Source organism: Pelecanus crispus, chromosome 10 (genome assembly GCF_030463565.1).
Source record: "Pelecanus crispus isolate bPelCri1 chromosome 10, bPelCri1.pri, whole genome shotgun sequence".
NCBI classification, from domain to species: Eukaryota; Metazoa; Chordata; class Aves; order Pelecaniformes; family Pelecanidae; genus Pelecanus; species Pelecanus crispus.
The window spans coordinates 17,231,834-17,243,155 of NC_134652.1; positions in this window are offsets into that span (position 1 = coordinate 17,231,834).

An 11,322-nucleotide genomic window follows, 5' to 3' on the forward strand; every position below is an offset into this window, starting at 1 on the left:
CACTCACTTGCGTGGTCCCACCATGCGTGCTCCGTCAGGACAGACACAGGCATCCCCCTCCCCACACCACCGCTCAGGGTCACAGGAACTGTGTGCTGGAGTAGTGTCACACTGCCCAGCAAGAGAACAGGTACAAGGTACACTCAAGCAAGTTCACCCCACCACCCTCTTCCCACTGGCAAACTCTTCCCACCCCTGCCTGGGCTGACCCAGCCTGGGCATCCTCAGACCTGGCTGGAAATGCCCCTCCTGCCTTCTAGGTACCAGGCTCAGCCATTCCCTGGGAGGCCTCACCATGGCTCTTGGCAGAAGCCAGGCTGAGATGAGGGTGCAGACCCTGTCCCAAGGTTCTAGGAGCCAAGGCTGAAACCTCCCCTGACAGGGGACCTGAAGGCAGGCAAAGATGATCATGGGCTATGTCCCCTCCTCTGGAAGCAGCTGCTGAGCCAGGACACTTTTCTGTATCATCTTTGCTTTGTACCAAGCAGCCTCACCATCAAGGCAATACACCGCACCAAGGTAGCAGCAGTCCTGCTGCTTCAGCTGCTCCTTCTCCTCCTTCCAGATCCCTTAGGAGGGGAACTGAAAGGTTTCAAGGCAACAAGGAACCCTAAGATTAATCCTCAACATCTGCACCTCAGACAGGTGAGTGCTTCCCTTCATCTTACCGTCCCACTGCAATTACGGGCAGAGCATGGCACTGCTGACACCTCTCTGAGGTGCTTTCAGAGCCCTCCCCTCTGCAATGCTGGGACGTCAGCATCCTTCCCACCAGCCCCCCTGACACAGGCTGCTTTCCTCTCACATTACAAGCAGAGTCCCTACTCCATCCAGTCAGACACAACTTCCCTGCAATAGAACCCAACCTCCTCCCCTCCCAAAGCACCTCTACGTGCACGGTGAACAGCCACCCTCCAAGCGCCAAGCAGCTGGCAATACCCGTCCTGTACTCAGCACGGCTTGTCAAACCGTCCCGCCTAGCCAACAGCAGAAAGAGCACGGTGATGACACACACCACCACCCACAGCAAACACACAGGGCCCCTGGGACCCCCATTTCTCCATACCAGCTGCGCTTGGCCCACCTGAGCCCCGGAGAGTCAGGAAGAGGGGACGCTAAAACAGGGAGGAGAAAAACATCCCTGCTGATGAGGTGCAGCCAACTTCCAGCGAGAGTGCCAGCAGGGGATCCAGCCAGGGAAAGGCTTTCTGCTGACGGGACTGCTCTGTTTATCCAGTCCGACTCACCTCCTGGGAACAAAGCGGGTTTGTACTCGGCAGGAACAGCTTCCTCAGCACGTCCCTCCCCACCCCCAGCCGTGCCCCTGCTGCAGCCAGCACACTGCGCCCCGGCCCCCGGCCACCCTCACCTCTGCCGTCCCATCCGTCACTCCTATTGCTCTCCACTGCCTTCCCCGTAGCACGTGGGCTCCTTGGGGCACAGGCTGTCCCTTTGTCACCAGCGTTGTGCTGGCTGGACAAACAAAGAGCCCAATATCCAGCAGCCGACAGCACTTTGCTACCAAAAAGAGATGAATGGACTGGAGTGAATCAGGAGCACAAAGAGCTGCAGTTCAGGGTAGCAGGAACCTACTGAGGCAGAAGGAGTAACAGTATTAAAAACATGACCATGTGGAGCAGGGAAAAAGATGGAAAAGGCATCAATTAGCTTGAAAATACTAAAGACAAGGAAGGAGCCTTGCGCTGTTTGAGGTGGGGTGGGGTGGCTGGGGCACGCTGCTGCGTGCTCTGACAGGAACAGGAGAGCAGCAGCGACAGGCGCAGCAGTGGCAGCCCCTTGCAGGCACCTGGGGCTGCCCTCCACCCTGCAGACAGGCTGCTGACTGAGCTCGGGGGCCGAGGAATCCTTGCCATACTTTGAATACGCAAACTTCACAGCTGCGCCGGACAAAGGGGGAGAAAAGTATTGCAGGCATAATTGCTGCCTGAGGGTAGTTTCTCCAGGAGCACACGATTATAGTAAGATCTCTTCCATTTCTTCCATCAAAGGTGTAATGTAAGAGTGAGCTGAGGAGTGCAAGGATCACAGCATATGTGCTGCAGACCCAAACCCTGGCTTTGCTGCAGTCACTGGGGCTGAGGATACGGCCCTCCCACTGTCCGGGGCTCAGATCCTGCCCACGAAAACAGCAGTGTCACTTCCTTAACTCACCTGCAGCTCTGGGGACTTACTCATTAAAACGTACATGATTTTCCAATGAGGCAGAAGATAGAGAGGGGCAGGCAGGATTGCAACTGTTCCACCATGTATATATTAACGTCAGTTACATTCATGTGAAAAGCATTCCCTGAGAGCCAGCTCATGAGGTAAGAAAGCGTGACGTAACTTCTGAAACTGCCAAAAAAAGAATCCCAGCAAGCTCATGTTCCCTCAGCAGTACCAAGAAGAGCAGGATCACTCCCTCACTCCATGTGAGTCTAGACAGTGTGCCCCTGTATTCGAAAGCAGTGAATCAGTCTTCTGGGGTTTGCTTGCTCCATAACATGAATTGAACACAAAATACTCTGTTTTCCAGGATCTTGGCCATGTCTTACTCCATGGAGTGCTGCCTGCCAACATCTTCTCCAAACCCCCACCTAGAGAAGCAAGTCTCCCAGCATCTTCCACACTGGAAACTTACTGAGTCCAGCTCTTCAGCTTTTATGGCGGACCAGGGCATCTCCCACATCCACCCTAGACCTGGTGAAAACAAACATCCAGCAGCAGCTCGCACAGAGGCTCCAGCAGGAAGAGCAGATTGCAGGGAGAGCTGGGCTCCGCCTGCGATCCCCAGTGAGTCAGGGCTCCTGACAGCAGGCCAAGCACCATCCCCTCTCACCTCAGGGATGGGTGATTCCTGCCTGCCAGGGGGAGGGAGGGAAGGCTCCTCCACAACTGAGCAAACACTGGGACTTCACGCCGGCCGAGAGCAGGACTGCAAATTGCAGGACTCTTGCCCCCGCCCAGCAGCAGACCTGCATCCAAAGACAGCCTCACTGTGCAAGTATGAAGCTGCAGCGCAGCAGCGAACTCACCCCACTGAGAACATGCCGTCTCTGTCTCGCTGCCTGATCCTGCACAAACTAGGTAACGTGTTCCGACTGCAGCCCGCCCGGTGCCAAGCTCCAGGCCTAACACAACAGCATTGTGCAGCAAGGCAGAGTGGATTCCCAGAGCATTAATCACTCCCCCCAGCCTGCCTGCATGCACGCTCAGCACACATTAACATTACCTCCATGGAAGACTGCCTATCCCATTTGTCCATTAGCTCTGGAGCGTGTCTGGTCCAGCGTGGGCTGATGAAAGGAGGGACCAGAATGAAATAACGGCTATTAACTCTGTTACAATATTGTTTTGAGACCTTCAGCACAGACTGGATCAAGCCACAGCAGCCAAGAGAAGGCATTTACACGCTGACTCAGGCAACTTCTTGTAACCCTCCTCTCTTTCTGCAGCTGGAATCGGGCAGGGCAGGGCAAGTCTCAAACAATGAACTCACCAGCACCAAATTATTGTCAGGCATTTGCTCAAAGTGCCATCACTTAGATGAAGGCAGACCTACTGAAGATGGTGATATAAATACCCTTTTTGTATCTTTTTGATGGTAAGTGTGAGCAAATGAGTCACTGATGAATTTCTGTACCTTAGAAACAGGAGTTCTGTCTTCCCTGGTTTTGCTGAAAGACACTGAAGCAAGGATTTCAAGCACTTAAGAGGAAAGGCAGCAACATGAAGAGACCATTTTAGGCTGATGACAAAAAGTATTAATAGCACCAGTAAAAGGAGAGACCCAAAAGGTTTGCTGACAGCTAACCTGGTGGTATACCCAAAGTGCTGATCAGATCACAAGAGATAAAAAGCAGTAACGCATAGATGCCACAAATTTAGCAGAAGGGAAACCAAACTTCACAGGTGGTATCACCACTTGTTTCCCTATAAATAACATTTCATAGCTTCTCACTCAAAAGAGGCAGTGCTGTTAGAACTGGCTATGGTCAGGACTACAGCACTGTAACTGAGAAACTAACATATCACCAAACAGACCAAAAAATGCGGTGCGGGCTTCCACAGGCACACTTGGTTTGCACAAGAGTGACAAGAGTGACAAGTGGATTCTTGTGCAGCAGATGTCTCAGTTTCTTTAAAACCCTAGAGCCTGCCTGAGCAGTAGACCAGGAAGGAGTCAGATTCCCAGAAAGGAACAAAAGCCAAGTTTGTTGCACAATGAATAAAGAAATTAATATCAAAAATACTAAACAAATACTGCCAGTTATCTTTTCTTAAAATTGAAAAATGCCATGCATTTCACCTATGCATTTTCATGCCTCCTTCCACTCATTATAGCTTAATGCCTGTTCACTGAAAACATAATCTACCCCCAGAGATGGAGATAAACCTCGGCCCTGTTCACTGCATTCTCCAGCTGCTGGGTCTGGCTTTGATACTTGCCACAGCTCTCACTGCATTCTAGGCTGCAGGATTGGTACCTAAGATGCAGTGGGAGGAAACCAAGAGTGCTGCTTGGCTTCTCGTGATTGTGTCAAGCTTACTAACTACATGCAGTGGCATCTTCCCTACTCTTTTCTCTGTTCCTCCCCATGGTCTCCAACCCTCCGTCCCTCCTCCTTACCCCACTGCATCTGCACAGCCTGCACAGTCCTCATCCACACTTCAAGGGTAGGACATTGCCTGCACACCAGCACGCCCTGACCATTCATGCCAGCCTTCAGAGCTGCCCTGCCACCCGCAGTCACTCCCCCGGCTCAGAGCAGAACATGTTGCTCTGTAAGCTCTCGGAGGTCTTTGCTTGCCTGCACATTCCTGGGTGGGATAAACAATACCCTGTTGAGCCAGACTGCCTGGGCCCCGGCTGCAGATAGTGCCAATGCAGGGACTGCGGCTCCGGCAAACTGCAGAGCTGACCTTACAAACCCCAGAGAACAGACGAGGCAGCAAGCAGGGCAAAAACCTGCCGAATGGTGCAGAGGAGAGGTGTGTTCTCCCACCAGGGAAATGATGACTGCTGCAGCCTCTCGTTAAGACATGCTGCTTGTCTCAGCAGATCCCAAAGAGCCCCCCCACTGAGCTTCACATAGTGGGAAACAGATCTCCTCTTACACACTCCATCTCCTAGCCCCATATGGCTCCCAGCCGGAAGAGGAATCTCTTCACTTTAAAAGAAATAACTTCTTTTCCTTCATCTGTGACCTGACATATAAAAAAATCATTAAAATGAGTACATTTAGGTTGGATCACCAAGTCCTCCATCGCAGGACGAGGCTGAGGACAGGCTGGTTGCATTTGCATGGGGTAAGCGTAGCTTGGGGAAGAAGGAAGAGGAGCTTGTGCTGGGCCAGCCGGCGAGCAAAGTCAGTCATCTGGAAACTAGAGCACAGCATCAATTTTTAATGCAAAGCAGAACACCTTGCCACAACATGTGAGCAAAGAGACTGTGATGGATATTTAATCTCTGGCACTGGGGACTCAAGCACGCAAAGGCCAGAACACCAGCTTAGGAGACAAGAGTTTCCCAAATTCTCTATGGAGTGCCTGCACGCACCTTACAGACCGCATTACTGAGTCCTGTCTTCTCCCACCCCGAGGCATGCAGTTGTGTCTCTTGCCATTTTTGCAGACAGGCTAAAATGATGCAACTTAGAATAAAGAACAGACAAAATCCCAACAGCAGCACCACTTCTGCTGTGCAGTGCCTGTGGCTGGGCTCCTGGGGCTAAGTAGCACACAATCACAAAACTACTCATTACACCTTGAGTACATATCCAAAACAGGTTGAACTGGGGCTACAAGGACATTCCTCAGTGCTGGAGTTCTTGACTTCGCACCCTCAATGATATTTTTCAAGACAGCTTTTGGATAGAAGCCCATTCTGATGCTTGGGTTGCTGGGCAGGGAGGCCAGAAATCTGGAAATTACTGAAGTTTGACTTGGAAGCTCTGCTCTTTGCCTGCCTTTGCTCCTGTTCTGCGTTGCTTGTTATCTCAAAAGACCCTAATTCCCTGGCAGGGACTCTGCTGATTCCTGGCATCATGTGGACATCTTCTTTTCAGAGCCCTTAGATGCTCCTGAGAAGAAAGCAATAGATTTTATTTCCTAACAGAAAGGTTCTAAAGATAAGACAAAGTAAAAGCTGTGTTGAGCAATCCTTAGAACGCGATTAGAAAAATACTTTTGCTGGAGCTCGAGGGGAAATTATCAATTAAGGTAGTGAAGTACTAAGGTAAGCACAACTCAGGCTGTCCCACCCAAGCTCACATCACCACCGTCACAAAGTCCGTCTGAACAGTCACCCACTGCAGGGACACCTCCACTGCATGCCGAACCATGACACATCACACAGCCATGCTTCCCACGATGGCTAGCAGAGCCAGCACTCTGCAAGGCTCTGAGTGCCACTCCTTTCCTCTCCCTTACTGCTCAGTTCCTCCTGTCCCATTGCTAAGTTAACATTTCTCTAAGATTGTTCTATGTTCACACTAGTTTTTAATGTCACTGCTGAGTCTAAGCAGAGCAGCTGGAGAAAGAACTGAAACCTTTGGCCTTGGCAGAGCAGAGGATTTCAAGAACAGAACGGCAGCAGCAGCCAGCTCGGAGATGTGGGCATTATCGGCGCTATGGAGGCCCTCGCAAACAAGCAGGACACATTTAGACACAATGCCCAGCATGACTTGCAGCCAGAGGAGTGAGTCAAGATGAGGGGGATGATGGTGACATCTTGTAGCACGGTACAGAGGCTGTATTTGGCAAAGCATCTGCAAAACTGCAAATTCTGTATGTACAAACTCTTTCAGGCCTTTTGCAAAGCAAAAGACAGAACCGTAATGGAAGCGAAGGAGAGAATGGCAGAAGCAAGGGGAGAAAGAGCCTTTTCAGAAGAAACTGAAAGTCACGGAAACATGACAAACCTCAAAACAGATGTTAACGCTTGTGACACAACTAGAGGCTTCCTAGGTACTATGGCAAGGAAAATGAGATGTGAAAGGACAGAGGTGGGGGGACTACTTCAAATGCCAGGAGTGGCAGCATGTTTGAACTCGGAGTCCAAACTGTGTCAAGGATGGGATCAGCTGAGGCACCGCTCATGGTCAGCAAAAGGGTCAGCACAGGAGCAGCAGCAGCCTCTCAGGAGGTGTTGAGGGTGAGCCAAGCCTCCATGCCCTGGCGAGGCCACTGGAGGAGGCACCTCCAGTTCATCTCTGGTAAAGTACAAGGCGACAGTGTCAGGCTGGCAGTGACACAGAGGGATCTGCGTTTGCCGGAGTGAGAACGGGAGGGAACTCTTCCCAGAGTGGCACAAGCAGAGCTCTCGGAGGAGCACCCCGGGAAAGCACAGCACTGCAGCCTGGAGCTTCTGCTCTCTGTGTGCAGCCACCTCTACCACCCTTCACCAGTGCCACCGCTGCAGGCTCTTGGTGCTGGACCACTCCAGGCCCTGGATGCCCCCACAGTTTCTACAGGGCCAGGCGCTCCCCTGCAGCAAGCTGCATGCCTGCCTGGTGGCGGGTGACCACCCTGAGTTACCACTGGCTGCACAGACACGGCTTAAGAGACCAAAATCCCAACAGCTGCAATGTGGGGAGTAGGCGGGTGGCTCCCGCTGTACCCCACAGCTGTTCCACACTGCCAAGGTGCCCCGAGTGCTCCCAGGGCAGCGTGGGCACGGTGGGACGGAGTCGGCGGTGCACAGCGAGCACCCAGCCAGGTGCGCGGGGCTGGAGGGCCACACGCTGCCACAGCCCGGCTGTTGGCGTGACGGGAGAGCACCCACCCGAGCCAGCAGCACCCACCCGAGCCAGCAGCACCCCAGCCAGGGGCACCTCCCACCCCCGCGCTGGCCAGCGCGGCCCAGGGCACCCCCCGGCGCAGGGCACCCCCCGGCGCAGGGCACCCCCCGGCCCAGGGCACCCGCCGGCCCAGGGCACCCCCCGGCCCAGGGCACCCCCCGGCCCAGGGAACCCCCCGGCCCAGGGCACCCCCCGGCCCAGGGCAGCCCCCGGGGCAGGCAGGGCCTCGGCCTCGGCCTCGGCGGGGCGGCGCGGGTGCCGGTCCGGGGTGCGAGGGCAGGAGGCGCGGGCGGGGCGGGAGGCAGCGGGCTGAGGCGGGGGCCGCGGCAGAGGCGGGGGCCGGGCCGCACCGGGGCCCGGCGGAGGCGCAGGCCGGGCGGCCGCGGGGGCGCGCAGGGCGGGGGCAGGCGGGCGGGCGGCCGGGGGGGTAGCGGCTAGGCCAGGCGGCGGCGGGCAGGGAGCGCCCGGCTCCCCCCGGCCGCTCCGGCGGGTCCCTACCTTCTCCCGGCCCGCTCCGGGCGCCGCGGCCGCTCCGGCCCTGCGGGTCCCGCTCCCGCCTCCGCCCCCCGCGGCCACCCAACCCCGCCCGGGCCCCGGCCGGCCCGGCCCCCAGCGCCCGCCCGGCCTCGCAGAGCCCCGCCCGGCTCCGCGGCCCGCCCCGCCGCCCGTCCGCCTCCCCACGGCCCGGCCCGGCGGGCCCGGCGTGGTGCCGCTGGGAGGCCGCGACCAGGGCCCGGGGGGCCGGGCCGGAGCTGATCCGCGGGGCCTGGCCCGCAGCCTGGGGACCTCGGGACCCCCGGGTGACATGGGGACATCGCCCTTGGCAGCACCGCTCGGCCCCAGCCTTCGAGACAACCCCCCCGGCGGCACACGGGGACACCCCGACGTGGGACACGCTGCCCAGCGTGGGGTGACAGGCGTGGGGACGTGGGGTGCAGCCGCGCCCGTAGCTGCCAGGCTGGGGCACAGCACCCGCCTGCCATGCACACCCGTGGTAGGGTGCTGACAGAGCACCCAGGAGCCCGGCACGGAGCAAGACGGGCAGCTGCCTGTGCAAACCCTCTTCGACTTCTTCCCAGAAAGCACTGCCACCTCGCAGACATGAGAAGCGCCGGGGCTCCCCTTCTCCGCTGTTGCTTTCTCCCGGGAGTCTCTTCCTGCCGTGTGGGCTTCAGCTTTGGCAGCAGCTGACGAGTGGGTCTACACTGTCCATCTGGTGCAGTCTCAGCTTTGCTGCTAGGAGTTGGCTTTGGCTGCTTAGCTACACCGTAAGATCATGCCAGAACACCAAGATGGAGAAAAACAAATTAAAAAAAGCCCCACGTGACAGGGAGCACCAGTTTCTGCATCACGCAGGGGTCAGGCACACCAAATACAGTAGGTCCTGCACTGGTTTTCCTGGGAGGCCAAAAAAAAGCCTCCATGCCTCAAGGGATACATACCATCCCTCAGCACGCTGTAAAACCCCGAGTCTCTCAGCCCCCAGAGCAGTCATCGCCGTTTGGCACTTGTTTGTGCATTTAACTACGCTTCTCCATAGCAACCACCCAGATCCTGGCTTGGCTTGCCACCAGCCGGGAGCGGGGTGTGCAGAGCGTGTCGCACGCACCGCTGTCAGAGTCGTGGTAGTGCGTGCACAGACGGGGCACTGGCTCCCTGTCTGCTCTCCTGAGGCGGGGACCCATACTGCTGGCACGGTGCGATGCTGTTGGCAGAGGGCCTGAAGCTGCATGGGGAGGTGGGTTCTCTCTTCCCCGCAGGTACGCTTGCTTGTATATGGTTTGCTGGAGCTGAAGAATGGATGCCAGCCCCTGCCACAGGGTTTTAGATGTTGTCCTCTGAGCCCAAAAGTTCTGCTGTTCTTGCCTGCCAAGAAAGGTTTTGAGCTTTTTTCAGCATTCCAATCCCTCCTGCAACCTTTCAGGTCACCACCATGACCAACTCACCTCTGCTGACATCCCCAGCAAAGCTGCCTCACTCTTCTTTGAGTTCAGCTATTTGCATTTTCTCTTTTTCTGCCTCCTTTATGCAGCCACAGAAACCAGAATGCATCGCGTGCACAGACTCTCATCTGCCCTCCCCGCTGGGGTTCCTGCTCATCCCAAGATACTCACAATCTTGCTTGTAAGAGTTTTGGTTCATTCTTTTGGGCCTGGCTTCACTTTGTTTACACGTTTCTCCAGTGTCTGCATACAGTTCTGGTCCCCTCATCTCAGAAAGGGTAAAAACAAATGGAAGAAGGTATGGAGGCAGGCAGTAAGGATGCTCAGAGGTATGGGAGCAGACTGTACAGTGAACAACCGTGTAGGCTGGGACTCTTCAGCTTGGAAGAAGGATATAGGGTGGAGGAAGTGGTCTACAAAATCATGAGTGGCCCAGAGAGGATGGGGGGAATCAACTGTTCACTGTGTCTTCTGACACAAACCTGTCAACTGCTTTTGCCTTGACCAGAGCCTCAAAAAAACGTGAAACCACTGCACTGCAGATGTTATGTCCAAAGGTTTAGTGCCGTTTTTAGCCCACGCTTCTTGCAACACTCGGGGCTAAGTTCACGGCAAGCCTTAGAGAGGCGTGCTTAAGAGTACTGCCTCGGAAACATTTTGTAACCATGTTTTCACGTGGAGAGCTTGGCCATGGCCAAGTGGAGCTTTACCAAACTGTTCAACACAAAAATATTCAGAGCTGGGAGGAGAATGAGCTGGACAAATCCCAGCTCAGCGAGAGGGAGTCCTCCAGGAGGTTGTGCCTTGTAGGAACCCTCTTGTAGGGGAAAAAGCTTCTGACTGAGACTCTAATTTTGCTGCTGCGCTGCTAACCCTGCAGCAGCCTGCGAGGGTGAGTGACGTGGCCTCCTGGGCTGGCTGTTGTAGAGAAGAAATCCACCCTCCTCTGACTCTGCCCTGGAAAGTAAGGGGGATTGAGATGGCCCTACATTTTCTAGGACCACAAGAGGGCAACATGAGAGCACCCTGCAGCCAGCAAGCTCAGCAAGGCGAGCTGTGACATTGCTGGGATGCAGGTAGCATGGGCAGCTCTGTACAGGCTGGGCATTACCTTGTCCAGGGACCACCCAGCTCAATTAGCCAACTGAAGGCTGCTCCCTGGGAGCCCTTTCCTTGCTCTCAGCTTCATACACATCCTCAGGGGTGAGTGGTTAGCTCAGCCAGCTGAGCTAGTGCCATGGTTGGGAGCAGCAATAACTTCCCCCACATGGGTCAGATGTGGTGACAGCAGACCCTTCTGCATGCTGCATGGGGACAGGCTGTGGGACACAGGGTGGCCTCCCTCATCCTGCCTGCATGCCCACAAGGAAATATTTTGGGTGAATTTGCACTGACATGTGGCTTCGAACAGGCAGGTCCAGCACCTGCAGTGATGCTGCTGGACTTGGCCAGGGCTTCCCCTGGTGTTAAACCACACAGGAGTTTGAATATCTCAGCCTCATCATCCTTTTTCACTTCCTTCTGCCACCAAAACATAAAAAATTAAAAGAATGTGAATTCAGCTTTGGTTGTGAATG